Source organism: Heliconius melpomene, chromosome 16, assembly GCF_056956725.1.
Source record: "Heliconius melpomene rosina isolate 202511_hmr_F chromosome 16, ASM5695672v1, whole genome shotgun sequence".
Classification (NCBI taxonomy): Eukaryota; Metazoa; Arthropoda; class Insecta; order Lepidoptera; family Nymphalidae; genus Heliconius; species Heliconius melpomene.
In genome coordinates, this window is record NC_140404.1 from 5,446,684 (window position 1) to 5,464,506 (window position 17,823).

A 17,823-nucleotide genomic window follows, 5' to 3' on the forward strand; every position below is an offset into this window, starting at 1 on the left:
CAAATCATTAATTAAATCTTTTTGGGTTTTATTTGCAGACTGACACTTCCATTTTATTTATTTGTATATGTATAGGCAATACAGCTCATTGCAGTGCAAATAATAATAAATAGAAAAAATCTAGCTATTTAATAATTACCGTTATTTCATTCTATTTTTAATTAAAAAAAGAAATAATATTTAATTAAATCGTTGTAGTAGCACTTTAATATACCTGCAGTATATTTGCACACGAGTAGTTTCTTTATTAAAATGGCTTTCATCGTGTACTATTCAGAGCGTGAACCTCCCTCATCCACGAACCACCCCCAGGGTGGTCTCCCCCCTCATATAGTGTAGAGTTACGAAGCAAATATACGCTGAAAGGTTTTTGCGATACACTACGAGACTTTGTTTACGCTACTAATTTTCAAAGTAACAGTATATTTCATTATTTTGTTTTACTAATTGAATTATGGTATAATATATGGAAGTTTTGTTTATATAATTCTTAGATCATGTTGTAGACAAATGTATTTATTTAATAATACTTTATTTATAATACGATATACAATGACGCGGCGTTCAGTTCCGCCACTTAACACGAAATGCCTCCAGAATTCGATGGAGAGTGAGGAGTGGAGTGACTCAACACTAGGCTTTCTCTGTTTACTCTGCTATGTTCAGGATACAGCGTGAATAAAATAACAAACTATTACTACTAAATTCTTTTCTTTAACAAAAAAAAAGATTTGTCGTATTGCAAACGTTAGTTTTAGCTAAACGATCGAAAGCTGCTTCATCATTGCCTTATTTTTTGTTCATAGCTCGAACGAAATATATTTTTTACATTGCTCTACTAGTATCTTCTAAATTGGAAAAAAAAATTTACTCTACGTTTGATTGACTTTCCAAGAAGTGTACTGGAATGTTATTATTGAATTTTCCTCTTTAGGGAGTGAAGTCTCTAATTTAGTCTATCTCTATTCTAGTCTAGAACTTGTATCTTCAGTTAGTAGTTCAAGTTGTTACATTTCTTATTATAATTGGCACAACTTAATGGGAACAGAGTGTCGTAACACGAGGTTCCCTAGTTCCCTGTACCCTGCCATGTGCGGATTATAGGGTAGATTTTATTTGATTTTATTGTCATCGGGATATATTGTAGCTTGAGTATAATTTAAAAATAGAGTATTAAAAGGTATATGTTATACAAAAAAGTTATGGATTTTATTTCAATGAAATTAAAAGAGCTTAGTACTTTTATATAAGGTATATAATAATAAATTAATTTCATACTGGGTGAGACCCAATGCCACATTTCGCCTTTCTTCCGTAAGGTGATTTCGTAGGTGGGTGTGATATGAACTATAGCTTACAGCCAGACATTTCCAAAATATCGAAGTAATTTATGAGTCTATAATAACATTATAAAATTTTCAAGGCTAGGTTAGGTCTGATGTAAAGGAACTTTATTATTTCTGCTTAAATCATCATCAAATAATTGGTATAAATCATATTTCTGTTTAGCTTCTATATTGGTTGTTGTCTTACTTTATTCATTTTGTTGTAGTTTTTCTGTATGGGTACAAAAATGAAATTTGCTTGCACCTGAAAGCACCTGCTTGTGCTGTGGACATGCAATATTTTCGTAGGATATGCGGAGTCAGCGTAGTTGATCGAATCCGCAATGAAGATATACACAGAATAGCAGGTACTAGCGAGAATGAAGAAGAACATGTTCAAAAAAAATGTAAAAAATAATAATAATCTTTAATCCAGTTTTTTTTCATTTCATTAACTACGAAAACAAGTCTTATCGATCCATTAAACATATAATATATCATTCCATACGAGGCACAGTGATAATATCCTGTAAATAAGCATGTAGCGTACTATACCTTGCAATATAATTTATTCTATCTATTCTAATGACTACAAATTAAATTATAGCTCTATCCTACATATAGCAACGGGCAGAAGAAAGTTAGTGGTAAGATACTCCGTTCCCCATTTCTGGTGAATTCTAGAGACATTGAACCTAATGCCGTGGAAACCTTGCGGAAAGCTTGACACCAGAGCGAAAATATGAAAATATAAATTTAAATAAATTCATATCCTCGAGTAGGAATCGAACCCACAGGTCGCCTTTACAGTGATACACTTGCGGCACTGCGTCACCACTGCCCTTATATCTGATGAAAAAAGCCATAAAAACAGAGTTAATTTAATACAAACTTATTTAATGTAATTAAATCAATAATAATTATGTCTAATAAAAAAATATTATCGTTTTGAGCATTGACAATTTTCCTTTTAAGGTAGAATATGGGCATTAATTGCATGGCCAGCCGGAGTACCGTTAGTCGACATTAGATCGCTATCATTAGCTAATTGTTTTTATAAACTACGTATATTTATATTTTTTTAGCTTTACATTGTATCGTAGGGTAGGCAAAGGGAACCTGGGAACCTAGTGTTAAGTCCGTTCTCATTAAAACAAAATTAAAGGCCATTCGTAATGCAGGGGTGACGTAGATGTATTCAAGCGTATGACTGTGGTGGGACCGATTTTCGTTTCTTCTCTGTGGACTCGAGGCAAAGTACGTCATCGAGTCCCTTAAAACGTAATGCCTCCAGGATTCCGAGGAAAATGTGGAATGGAAGTGTGTTAATGAGACGTATACATGCATTAATTGAAAAAGTGACTATAATTCACTTTTTTTTTCTTAAATTACTTTCAATTTTCTTCTCTTTATACGAATCTTACATATTGGCGATGATCTTAGGTCTCAGAAAATCAATCATTTGAACTTGGGGAGTGATAATGAAGAATATTTTGAAAATATGATAACATTTTCAATTCAGCACGTATATTTATTGCATATATATATAACGTTAAGTATGTGACAATAACTCTACAAAGGTCGTAAGTTTAATACATAATTCTATTTCTCGTAGGGAAGTACAAGTTCATCTATATAACGGTACTTCCACTTTATATGAAGACGGTGACCTTATCACAATGCCTGTTTAAATTGCTCATGTCTTAGAAAAAAACTAGCATTTTATGCATGAAGTTGTCAGGAATTTATTAAAAAGGGCATATATCTTTTTATGTAGGTTAGTTGAACGGTAATTTTATTTATTTAGATATGAGGATGATTTAGATGAATTTTCTCTTGTTATTTAGACTGACGTCGTCAAAGAGACCGTCTGTCTATGTCATTATAGTATTAGAATTATTTGTTTTCAAAGTTTTCGACCTTCTAGTAAAAATCGATTAATTTAATTATTAAAAAATAAATTTATTATTAAATATGCTACTAAAATTATAATTATAATTAGAATAACTAATGTATGATCATGAAAAAAAAAAATTTGTTCTATTAATGGAGAAGCTCTATTTTGGTAATTAAAATTATGCTAAAAACACCTTGTTGTCTTGTTAAAGAAAACATAAAAACAAATAAGTTAGTTTATAAAAATTTGGTTTAATAGAGGGTAGTCATTTGAACGTGACAGATTGCGGGTTCGACTCCCGCTCGAGGAAAAGAAATATTTGATATTTTGATTTGAGGCATAGCAAAGCCTCCTGAATTAGGAGAAAAATGGGAGGCATTAGTCTTTACATGTTCCCTTTGCAGAGGCAAAGCTATGTGCGGCATATAGCGTAAAATTAAAATTTCTAAGCTAAATTTTAACTATCCTAGGACTGAAATTACTAATCTAAATATAATTAATAAAGCCTTAACCGTGTAAGTCAAGCAATAGGAGGTGAGTGACCTAAACATTTCCTATAAATGATTTAAATGATTATTGCAATATATTGTTCCTATTCGTAAGCCGGAAGGTGTTACTATTGTTATCTACAAGGTATTATTGGCCTTTAGACAAAGGAAGTTAAATGACACTAGATGTGTTATCTGAATGTGTGACATGAGAAAATGACAATACGCGACGGGTTGAAAGTTCGATTCCCATTCGAGGAAATTATATATTTAATATTTTCATTTTCTTTGTTTTTGTGTCAAGGTAAAACGCGGCCTTGAGTTCTGCCACTAAGCACGCACCACCAGAAGCCACGAGCCTTAACACTAAGCGCCCTTTGCATATTATAAGCTGGATTATGCGCGCAATTGATATTCTTGTATTATTTTTAGTCTTGGCCATATAGAGACCATGAGAGAGAGAGAGAGACCATACCATGAGATGTCTAGACAACAAGCGTTATAATAGGAGCCCTTAAATTATTTAGTGGTAATTAAAATTACTCAAATTTGAGGCAGTCGTGGCATCGTCATAAGCGTACTGTAAATTTCATTTCATTTTAAACTAGACAAAACCAAATTTTATTTATCTTCTTCCTCCTGGCATTAATCCCGGCTATTGCCAGGGTCTGACTTCCTACTCAATCTACCCCACTTTGCATGGTCTTTTGTGTAAAACCAAATTATATTTATATTGTAAGTAAGTAATATAAATATTCTCTAAAGAGTAAATGAGAATTGAACCCACATCTATCGGGTTCAGTCAAACGCCACACGTTATTATATACTTAGTTATATTATTATAACATTATTTTATAATAATTTAAACTAAATATTTATATAATATAAATAATTCCTATTTCATATTAATCATGTGAGCTCTACGAATAACTTGCAATTTTTTATCGTGATTTAAGACTCGTTTATTCGTGCTTTTGTTTTAGTATACTTCCGTATCACTGGCCGTTACACGTGCAATGCCTGTCTAGTTCCTCCTAGACAGTTCTATATATATCTAATAGAAATAACTAATTATCCATCCATACCTATATTATAAATTCGAAGGTAACTCTGTCGGTCTGTCTGTCTTTTACGCAATCAGGGCCAAACCGCTAATTTAATTGTGATAAAATACTCATGTAGAGATACTTGAGGGCGTCGGGATGAACATAGGATACTTTTTTTTCTCATATTTGTAATATTTTTGATATATACCAATATATTAAAATACTTATTATTTTGGTATGTAATTTATTCGGCCATTTTAATAACAACCGACCGTTGCTAAGCAACGATTTGCAAAGTTTGTTGTTAAAAAACGTCACCCAAAATGAGCTTGCTTAACGCATCTCTCTATTGAAAATTAAAAATAATTTCATAAATATATTTAATAAATATTCGTATAGTTCAAGCGGGCGTAGCCGCGTACGGGTCCACTAGTATTCATATAAATAACTAAAATGTTTATTATTTTTTTATCTTTATTTTCTGTGTTTACATTAAGAAAAGAAAAGTTTTTTTTTAGTTCTTTTGTGAATGGATATTTTGTATAGGTAGGTAGTTATTTAGGTAAACATAACATGTTATCGAAATGAACGATAAATGTTTTGGGAACTATAAAAATATATAAAAATTAGTAAGATGATTTAAATTCAAAATATTCTTTATAAAAAAAGACTTTTACAAGCACTTTTGGATCGTCGAATGAGCACAACTGCCACCGGCTCTCTAATTTAGCTTTTCAATATAGCTTTCCTTTTTAGCGTCATTTACATTTATTTTATTTTATTTTATTTTTTTATACGATTTATACCAACCATATTTACACTACAAGATATGAAGGAAGTAAAGAGTTTTTATAGATGGTCGGCTTTTCCAATAATTGTTTGCTTAGATAAAGCGGATACGAATCCGGAGATCGATACATAAATAAAATGCCTAGTGACGTGTTCAGATTTATTCAGCCGGTAAGGAGGTCCGTTTGTTAGGAATTTACATTATATAAATAATATTATATTTAGTAATTCTATTGATTACAATAATAGTTTTTTTGCGTTTTTTCCGCTGTATCCTATATATAGCAGGGTAGGCAGAGGATACGTAGTGTTAAAACTCTCTATTCCCAACTTTCTGCCGAACTTTTGAGGCATTGTGAGTTGTGTGGCGAAGAAATGGTAATATTAATAAATAATAATTCATTCCATCTAGTGGGAATCGAACCTACAATCGTCTTGCAGGTGAATGCGCTTAAGCCCCTGCGCCATACACATATACGAACAAAGAGACGACTAATTGATCCTATAAGGGTTCCTTTTGTACCTTTTGAGGTACGTAATCCTAAAAATCAATAGTCTCATCTTAAACAAGAAATTATAACAGCTATTTATGTTTTTATTATATAATAATGTGACAATGTTATTAGTTATAATTACTGTATTACTCATAATATTATCATTCAGTTATTATTTTATAGCACTACAATTTATATCGATAAAGATCTCTTATCTTATGAACAATACAAAAATTATATTAAATGGTTTCTAATCTTTGTTCAGCACATAAGACATTCGCCTTTAAGTTAAGCATTCATTTTTTGTCTTGGAGTTCTGTTGTCCTGTTAACCCTATTGGCGTTCACAGCGACACCGGTTGGGTACCCTGAAAATGTACTTTGAGCCTAAGTAAGATGGCTTCTGCGGGATTCCATCCTTGGCTTTCCAATAGTCTTAAAAGCTCATATTTTGTAATCGATAATTGCTGAACCTTACCCTAAATCCCAATATAAAGTTCAACATTTTTTTATCTTATGAGGCTTAAATTACACTTTAATAAAAAAAACCTCTCAAAAATCATAATTCTGTTAAGTAACTAGGAAGCTTTTAGATAGCTTTTAGATTTTTATTATTATTGTATCGTAAAATCGTAAAACCATTTAATATCTCTAAAGACCTTCATTTCGGGTCACTGAAGAAATTTTAAAATATTTATTTGATATACGATTTTTACAACCAATTATTAGCCTTTACAGTTAATAATTTAATTAAGGCATTTTCCCTAATCTTTTTCAACGTAAATTCGATGTTTCCATATTTTTTTTTATTTATATATCTTATATTCTCAGCTCTATAAACTGATATACAGAAAATAGTGATTGGTCACTTAGCAACAGTTAAACTATACATTATTTTTAAATACTTGCGTAATAATAGAGTATATCCATTTATATATAATTAATTCTAGATCGATATGATAAAAACATGTTTTGATTGTTCTAGATGCTGTGCCAGCTTAATAAAGCGAAACACTATTACATACTATTTATAATAAGTATGAATTGTTGTATAAAAATTAGTATTGTAATATACCGTGGGGGTTGCCGGTTCGATCCCACTGGACGAAGTAAATGATTTTTATTTCCTCGCTCTGGTTACTAGACAGAGCCCGGCGTTCAGTTCTGCTATTCAACACGCAATGTAAAATGTCTCGAATCGGGAAGCGGAGTGTAAGGATGATGGTTGCGAGTTCGATCTCCATTCGAAGAATATTATGTCGTCGATTTAGTGTGGAAGCTTGACAGCCTATTAAGCAAATTCTCAGGAAAGACAAAAAACAATTTCACGCTGTATCCCGCACACAGTAGATCAGGCAGAGGGAACCTAGTGTTAAGACACTCCGTTCCTCGTTTTATGCCGGATTCTAGAAGCATTTCGTGTTGAGTGACGGAACTCACTCTTAGGACTTACGAATTAGTGGAAACGGTGCTTATATTTTTAGATTAAAAAAAAAGATACCCACACAGATGTATCCTTGAACAGGGAGAGTAACGGCAAATTTGTTGTTTATTGTCAATTCACTTTGCATACTATATTGTAGAGCTAGTGGTTTTTTTTTATTTCTTATGAGTTATTTTAATATAGCATTCCGCCTATACAAAATGATTTCCTGGCGCTAAAATAAAATACTAATGTTGACAATTAAAAATGACTTGTTCAGTTATTTATTGGTCATATAGTAAATACTCTTTTTTATGTAATGTTAATACGTATGAAAATCTGTATATTATTTTATTTACAAATATAGTTTAAAAATTTAACAACGTATTAAATAATATATTTGGAAAAGTTTTTATAAAATAAATATTTAACCCATGTAGGCATAAAAGTGCTAGTTGTGCTTTAATTGTTATGTGTTGTGTGTTCAGTTCAGTTCCGTTAAGAACAAATAAGTATATTGACACTGCAATGTAATGGATAATACAGCCTGTTTTCCGTAGTGTTAAAACACTACGTTCTCCGCTTTCAGAGACTAACCTTAATCTAAAACCATCGCTTCAGACGCAATCCACCGAATCCACGGTAGCCTTAATATAAAGAATAATAAATAATCGATTATCACATTTCTTTTTATTTATTAAAATTATCAATTAAAATAATATATTCTTTTAATATATATTTTTACTCTATATCATTAAACAAATTTTTATATGATTTTTTTAGGCTTATATTTATTACAAGAACACGTCATAAACATTATTTTGTATACCTGTTTGCCTTTAAAACGAAATTAATATATTATTTTACTTATAATTATGACTAACGATATAAAGATCAGCGTCACGCCGTATTCCGCACAGGACAGAGGGACTTAGTGTTAAGACACTACGTTTCTCCTTTTTCCGCCAAATTTTGGAGGCATTGTGTGTTGAGTGGCGGAACTTTTCCTCGACACCGGAGTAAAGAAATTACATATAAATAAATAAAAAAAAAAATACAGTCGAATTGATAACCTCCTTTTCTTACAGAAGTCGGTTAAAGATACACAAAACTGCGTCAAAATTTTTATTTTATTATGTCAATTTAAAAATATATATGCTTACTTAAAACATAAATAGTTTTAGATTAAATCCGATTAAAAAAATATTTTAAAAGTTCAAAAATCAAATAAAATTGATAAATTAATATTGATAAATAAATACTTTGATTGACCTTAATAAATTTTATCACGATTTTACATTATAACAATTATTCAGCTTTACATACAGAAAGTGGTTTTATTTAATTTTTTGTTTATTTATTATTTATTATAATATAAGTTTTTATTTTCAATATCAAGGTCAAGTGCAGAAGGAAACGAACCGAGATTATGTCAGTACAATAACTCGTTTGAAGTTAAAAAATGTTTAATTGGTGATTGTTAAAGCACTTTTTAAGCTTGGCAGTGACAGCTGAGTAACTAATAATTATGTTTTCAATCCATATTCATATTAATTTTGAATTAATTTAATTTTTAATGTTTTTAATTTAATTAAAAAATATATATAAGAAATTAAAATATTAGTATGGATTTATGCGTATTAGTAGTTGATTGTTTTGCAAAACAACTAGACTAGTGTGTAAGTAAATATCCTTGATATTTGCAAACCTTTTTTTTAAATAAAACAGTCGATAAAAGTAAAAATAATTAGCTTTTCTATAATTATAGAATACATAATAATAATGTACATGTTTCTGTCTTTGATATTCAAAGCAGATAATAAAATAAAAACGAAACTAGTTTATTTTTTATATTATATTTATAAATATAACTATATGAAATGAGACTATAAAAAATTAAATATGTTAATATCTGAGATATAAGCTTTGTGCATATTATTTTATTGTTCCTGACGGAGAATTGAAAAGATCCTTAACAAAGCTAGTTTTTTTTATTTTATTGAACTAGCAATACGTCACTGACCTTCCTCATTAACATAGACGATAATAAATGAAAAGTTTATTAAAGCAATAAAAAAATTAAATAAGTCCACGTACGCCTTTGTTCTCTCTAGATAACGATAAACTTTCGTTGAACTTCTCAAACATTCTTTATTGAGCTTCACACTGTATCCTATCCTATCCTATCCTATCCTATCCTATATCTTATAAAACAAAGTCGCTTTTCGTGTCTGTCTGTTGTTTCTAACTCTTCTTCTTCTAAACCACCCAACGGATTTTGTTGCGGTTTTCACCATTAGGTCGAGTATTTTTCGTAGAAGGTTTATATATAGTTTATTATTTGTACATTCTTATGTAAATTAACATAAATACGATAAATATGAATAAAGTCTTACCCGTTGAGACACTTTCGCGCATGCGCTGCTTTAATGGTAAGTACTACATGAAAAAAATGTACTGGAGTATTGTTCCTCTTAATAAGATCTACAAAAAAGTCCACGACGGCATATTCATATCTTTTAAGAATAACGTGTAGTGATCATTTTTCTGTCTAAAAATAATAATTTCAATATATTTTTTATTGTGAGGGATATTTTTCCATAATGGTATTAATTCTTATCCTTTAAAATAATTTATTAAATTTCTACGTTAAACGAAGATAAAATTTGCTTTTTACACTATTTCGAAATTGCGAATAGTATTACAGAAAAACGCATTTAATTGTTGACACATCACGCCGTTGCCACTTCAGCTGTATCGACTCAAGTTTTACTTATCTCTTACTCTCAGCATATAAATAAGTATATTAGTTACGTTGGCCATTTAATGTAGATCAAAATTGTCTTTTACTGTTTTTCAATTTAATAAGTACTTTAGAAGTTGTTACAATATCAAAAAATCCTTGCTGCGAAACGGCTCGCCACTCGCCATGCGTCTTACCGCGCCTTACACGCATCGGTGGTTCAGTGGTAGAATGCTCGCCTGCCACGCGGGCGGCCCGGGTTCGATTCCCGGCCGATGCATTCTATTTAATTTTCCTCACAGGCAGCCACGTAGTGCTTGCTTTTCATCAGGGACAGAATACCCCCTTCAGCATTAACCACAAGCTCGAAAAAAAACCCGCCTGCCTCTATAGCAACGAAGATTTAGATGCGTTTGCACGTATTAGATAATTGGAGTTGAATATATTATTTCAGCGCGGTTTCATATTTTTTGTAGTAGTTATTAGTAGGTAGGCTTATGTTTATAATTTCTTCCGTTTAAAAATAGTCATTTAAATATATTTTAATAAGTACTTGAAAAGATTAGTAGCACAGATTTAAAATTACGGTACCTACTAAAAATCCTTACTGTGTAAAACAATTGGAAAGTCCTTATTGAAACTACGAAAATGTGGTTTTTATTTTTCACATTATCTTAAGTGCTTTGCAAACATACATTATATGAATAATCCAGTAGTTAAAGCGGACGAAGCCGCAAGAGGGTCGCTAGTACTGCATATAACAGGTAAGACAGAGGGATATTAGTGTTAAAACACTCCGATTCCCACTTTTCACCGAAGTCTTGAGGTTTTGTATTGCGGAAATCAACGCCGTTCTTTTGCCACTTTAGTCAAGCGAGGAAAATGAAAATATTAAATATTTCAGACCCTCTAGTAGAAAATGAACCCACTAACGTCGCGTTTTTAGTCGTACGCTTGAGAATATGTCTAAAAACGCGTACCCTGCGCCATGATAAGAAAGAAAGAAGGAAAGTTGAAGCTTTTAAAGGACTAAAATATAAAAAGATCTTAGAATACTCTAGGCGTATTATTATCTGGATTTGACAGTTGACAGACACAATTAATAATTGAACACTAAGTCAATGAAGGCCTAAGGCTAGACTATTGACATTGATATATTCGTAACTTTTTATTTATACTTGACTTTCATAGGTCATGGTTAGATGCAATCGATAAATTTTATTTTATATTATATATATGTCTATAATAAACATTTTATATATGAATATTTAATAAAGTTTAATGTTAGTACATAAAAGAAAATAGTTGATGAGCTAAAGATTTTTAATATTGGTAAAATCTGTGCATACTTTAAAGAGCTTTTCTAACTTCAAGGTATTATACAAATAGCAAAAGCACGCGTATTTCATTTGCTCACAGTCATCAGGAATGGGAAAAATTAATTGAAATGATGGCGGCCACGGTTTTTTATAGCAGCAGAGGGAACCTAGTGTTAAGGCACTCCGTTATCAATTTTCCGCCAAATTCTGGAGGTTTTGCAAAAATTAATCGTCCCTCGAAATTAGAGCAAAGAAATGAAATTATTAATCTATAAATCTATTAATGAAATTATTGCATCTATTCTACTTGCATCTATTCTACTGCCATGTATCATTCATAAAAATTGAATTTCATAAAAAACCAGATACAAGAAGGTTTCATATGCCGAAGTTCATTACATTAGTTTATTATGTTATTACTTTTGTTAGCAAACCATATTAAACAGTTTTTTAATAACGAAATAACAGTAAATAACACAAAATTAAATTTTAAAAAATACTTAAAGCTTAAATACTCGTATCTACAAAAACCGCAAACAAAAAACAAAAATCGATTTTTTATTACAATTTTGTCAACTCGAATTTATTTACGTTAAGGTAATATCGAAAAAATGTTAAAAGCACAGATATTTCCTAAAAGCTGGCGAAACCCGTTTGTTATATAACGTTATAATAAAACTTTGATTACGTATATTTAACTAATTGTGTGATAAAAACTTTATTGTTCTTGAGCGCTTTCGAAGTGGTTTATTATTTATTCATTATTATATTATTTCCGCGTTAGTCATAAAATATATATTTTAATTATAATAATAAGTACGTAGTTTCATGTTATAGAATGTAGACAGTGTTATAACACTCCGAATAAGAGATTGAGATTATTTGTAGAGCTTAATTTCCCTAATAGAGTCTTGAATCTGTAATCGCGTTTTACACTCACTGTAACTTGCCAGGATGGCCTGAAACTAGGGTTGCCAGGCTGGGAAACCCTGGGTTTGTCCCGGAAATTAGAATAATTTAATAAATAGATTTACATTCATGACGTACACGTAAGATTTTCACAATAAAAAATCTTTAATAACAAGTATTTCTATTTTTATTCTCGGATCGGTCACCAAAATTCCGATTTAGTTTGTCAACCTAAAAATAAGCCTGGATCTGGCAACCCCATCAAAACACGTGAGTAGCGAGTATATTGTGATCTGATTTCTAAAGTAAAATGGCTTTTGTATGCTACAAAGTTTCTATCCAACCTTGAAAGTTGTTTTTAAGAATGGAAAATTTTCTACGTACTTTGTAAGTGCAGGTTAAAATAAAATATTTTTTTATTTTTAAAACGTTCTGAATTTTATATGTATATGCAAGCTGCGTACCTCTCACTGCGGTATATACATTTTTAAATGTTTGGTTTTCTATTTATACTTACAAAAATATTTAATTTTTTTTTGTTACTCTACCTTTAATGTAAATAAAATCAATGTAAATAAATATTTCATTTCCTCGAGTGAGGATCACCACCACCGTCGATGCAACTGCCACTCAACACGGAATGCCTCCAGAATTTGGGAAACGGAGTGTCTTAACACTTCGAGGGTTCCCTCTCCCTACCCTGCTGTGTGCGGGATACAGCGTGCAGCTGATAATATTATCATTTCATTGCTTTAGTACCAAAGCATAAGCGCGGTGTTGAGTTCCGCTATTCAACACATAATGTCTCGAAAAATCTCGGAAGAACGTGGGGAACGGATTGTTTTAATACTAGGTTCCCTTGCCTGAATACAGGGTGAAGCTGAAAAAACTTGCGCCAAGACGCGACGGCCTCAATTTTTTTTGTTTTATTTTGTATTTTCACGTCGCTATATATTGTTGGGATTCGCGTTATGGAAAAGACTGACCTACTTTCATATGAACTTTATACGAAAATACTAGTCCAAAATTCGCAAATATTTTTAAAATTCTAACATATTAAATATTTTCTTCAATGTGTTGGTATTTTAAGTTTTCTACAATGTTTTTTCTTCACTTGTTTAAAGCATTTGGTAATTAATTCATATATTTAATGTATTATAAAACAAAATTACATATTAAAGTTCTAATATAAAGTAATACAGACAGTTTATTATTATTTTTAGCATTCATATTGTAAAGTAAGATTAGAGTATAAATTTAGTTTGTGTAGGTATTTCAATAGGATTTTTTTCATTTAGATAAGGACGACAAAATAAAAATATTTTTTTAAGCAGGATTTGAACCTGCGTCTTTTTAAAATCGTCCATTTTACAAATAAGTAAACAGGCCATAGCGGCGCAGTGGTGACAGTGTCTGTCTGTGAAATAATTATTTAAATTTAAATAACTATTATTCGGGAAATAATTATTTTTCCGCTCTCCCCACTCTCAACTAAATATAAGTCAACAGAGTTTAGAAACTGAACAAAAAACAAAGTATCTTAACACAAGGTTCTCTCTTCCTACCTCCCTATATGGGTGGTAAAGCGAGAAGCTAAACAAAGTAAATAAATAATTAAACTATTTTTAGATTGACATATGAATAATTAACGAAATTGTATGCAACCTTCGTTTAATCCGCGTCGGTGTCGACAAAGATCTTATCTCAAAATTTAAAATAGACTCTAATACTATTAAAAGTAGTGCATTTATGTTAATGAACTAGATAAATGATATCCTAAAGCTTTTCAAATATAAAACAGCTATATATTTGACAAGTTACATTGCCTTATTAACATTTGGATTAAATAAATTAAATATTTATTTCATTAAAAAAAAACGTACAAAACAATTAACTTTCTGCCGACATCTTGAGGCATTGACGATTTGCACTAGGAAAGTGTGGAAATGAAAATATTCAATATTTAATTCCATCATCTGAGAATCGAACCCACAGCTGTCACGAGTAGTGTCGCATACTTATGCTCCCTCACCACGACCGCTTCAAATAATTGTAACAAACGTATTGTTATCTTAAGAACGATAATTTTACAAGAGAGGCTGCTATTTAGCAATTATTTTATTTTCTACTTAAAAATAGCATTCATTCAAGTATATGACGGTAGTTGTATATATGAATTACACTGAAAATATTATTCATAATGTTCATCATACTCTACTCTCTGTACTCTTACATAAGGCGATATAATTAATTAAGAACTGACCAACTGAATATACTTGAACTATACGAAACAAGCACTTAACTTATTTTATTGACACATTTAAATCGATAATAATTTTAGTGAGGGAATCGCATGGCACATTATGAGTTTCTCACTAAAATTTTCTCTTTCTTAATCGATTTTTAGAGTCATAGAGGTCTATAAGAGGAATAAATTATATATTAATCCTTCCTTTAATCCTTTTAGTTCCTTTAGTCAAAATGCTATGCATACCGACAAAATTTCCGTTCCATAAAAGTATGTAAAGTAGGCGGTATCTGACATTTCAATAATTGCAAATTCAATACATATAATATTAATAATATATTTTTTCAAGCATATCTACATATATGCCTCACTCTGATGTAAAAAAAGAATAAATTAAAACTAGATCAGCTAAATATGATGAAAAAAGTGAGGTCGCTAAATTCTTTTTTTTCTCATATTTATAGAAAAATAGATATTATATGCTTCTTAAAAGCATTGTGGCGCAGTGGAATGTCTATTGACTGAAAATACTTTTTATGATGGGTTTGATTCCAACTCAGGTGAAGAAGGGGTCTTGTTTATATATAGTACAGTGTGAAGGGGGACAAAATATTCTTTTACAATTTTTTTATATATATCAATAAGGTATATATATATTTAGATTCTCGATTAATATTCACTTAAGATAATATATCAATGGAGTGTAGATACTTTACATTGTTTATACTCGTATATATAATGTTTTATATGTAACTAGCGGACGCGCGCAGCTTCGCTTGCGTATTTAGGGGTGAATTCTAATAAACCACCAAACATGTGTTCAATGCATTTTTTTTAAGAGTCGAAATTTCCAATTTTATAAAAATCGGTGGCGTTTTAAATTTTTTTTCATACAAACTTTCAACCCCTTATTTGCATCCTTAGGGGGAGAATTCTAGAAAACGATGAAACACGTGTTCAATTAAATATTTTTAAAAATGTAAATTTAAAATTTTATAAAAATCGGTGCCGATTTAATTTTTTTTCCATTTAAACTTTGAACCCCTATTTCACCCCTTTAGGGTTAAAATTTTTCAAAATCCCTTCTTAATGGATGTCCAGATTACGAAAGTAAACGTCTGTCCAAATTTAACGTTTCTACGCACAAAGGTTACGGCTGTGCGTGCGTCTTACCTCAGTCAGTGAGGACAAGTCCTTTTATATATATAGATTATAGAATTTTATATACATATAATTAAGGCCGGTCGTGGTGCAGCGGCAACGTGACACATAGTGGGTTCTATTCCCAATCGAAGAAATGAAGTTAATATTTTCATTTCCTCTCTCTGGTAACGAGGCAAAGCACGGTATTGAGTTGCGCCATTCAACGCGAAGATATTTCTCTAGAATTCGGCGAGAAGTGTTTTCCCAGGTTCTCTCTCCTTTCTACCCTCGTGGGTGTAAAAAAAACTTATTAAGTACCCACACTGAATTGGTATACTATCTTAAGATCGTATTAGAAGATAAAAAATTATAAACATATTAAATTCACGCCTGAATAGACTTAGTCGTTTAATTATTGTTAGTACGTTTATAGTTGCATACAAATGCATTTGATAAGGATAGCAATGAACCTTGCTTTTAGATAAGAAATATTATAGTCTTTAAGAACTGGAGACACTAGAATGCTAGAGCTAAGCATATAAATATTAAATATTTACAAAGTTAATAACAAAAAAGAGACAGCTCTTTTAAAATTGAAGTGACTTTGTAGAGAAAGTTTGTTAGAAAGGAGTTCATTAATAATATATTAGTATAGTATATGTATGGAGATATACACCAAGTTAATTGTTATTTCAAAATTCGGCTAATTTTGTTTGCTCTTCGTGGTGCAGGGGGCACGAGCGTGTGACTGTAACGACGGTTGTGGGTTCGATCAACAAATTGGAGGAATTAATTATTATTTATAAACATTTTCATTTCTTCGCTTTGGTACCAAGGCAAAAGCGACGTTGAATTCTGCCGCTGAACACCTCGAAACGGAGTGTCTTAACACTTAGGTTCTTTGCCTACCCTACTATATGCGTATTGCTATTATAATTACGTGTGCGACGTTAGATAAATTACATAAATAATTATAAGATTTTATAAGACAAGTTATAAAAATGAAAATGACATTTTGTGTGAACGAATAAAATGGAAAATGTAATTCTTATGATTACTCTATTTTCTAGGAAGAGGATACTTTAACGACCCTCTAATAAGAATAGTTGTAGAATTACTGTCGAGCATTCATTTTAGATCTATAATAGACATTATTTAATTTAATATAAAGGAAAACGTATTATTCTTATAATAATTATTTAATACGTTTGTTTATTTTCTATAACTACATTTATAATGCTATGTAATTTAAAATACATTTTCTAACCATTTGGTTTTCACAAGGCAGTTCCATTACTTATTATAACGTACGTAAGTAAATCAAAACGTCTTTAAAAGTGATGAAGAATAATTATTACCTATACATTTTCCAAATAAGTATTTATGAAGAATATTTAATGAAATAATGTTTTCTTCACATACCTTTATTATGTCGACAGGAGCTGAGGTCCTCCAAGGCAGAATCACTGCAATTCCTCCCGGTGAGAGGCCCGCTCGGTGTATGAATGATAGGACAGGATGATAGGGTCCCGCGGATGTTTAGTACTTTATTTAGTTCGTATTAAGTACTTCAATGTAATGTCGGCATAGAAATATTATATGGAAATCTATATAAATAAATATTTATTTAATATCTAGCTTTTTATTACTCTACTCTATTAACTTCTTATTGTTTATTTGTGGATTTTTTACAATTTGTGTAAGAAATTGTGTTAATTAAGATTTTAGAATTAGCTTTTCAAATTTAAATAGTAAATGTTTCTTTGAAAAATAAATCATATATGAGAGCTAGAGCGGCGTTGACTTCTGCCACTCAACACACAATGTCTCTAGAATTCAGCGGAAAATGGGGAACGGAATGTCTTAACAATAAGTTCCATCTGCGTACCCTGCTGTGTGAGGAATACAGCTTGACGTTATAAAAATCATTATAATGAAATTGACTTTGAATCAATCAATCAAATCCTTTTCGGGCCCACTGCTGGACATAGGTCTCTCCC

At 30.8% G+C, this 17,823-nt stretch overlaps 1 protein-coding gene across 2 annotated transcripts in view; it reads right to left on the reverse strand.

Annotated features, from left to right (window-relative positions):
• Window positions 1-17,385, reverse strand: part of LOC146530788 (arylalkylamine N-acetyltransferase 1-like) — a 54,319-nt gene extending 36,934 nt beyond the window's left edge. For both annotated transcript variants that reach the window (XM_085198943.1, XM_085198944.1), the window contains exon 1: window positions 17,246-17,385. The gene's annotated coding sequence lies outside the window, so the exon portion shown is untranslated. The remainder of the gene's footprint in view (window positions 1-17,245) is intronic.
• Between the last annotated feature and the right edge of the window lie 438 nt (window positions 17,386-17,823).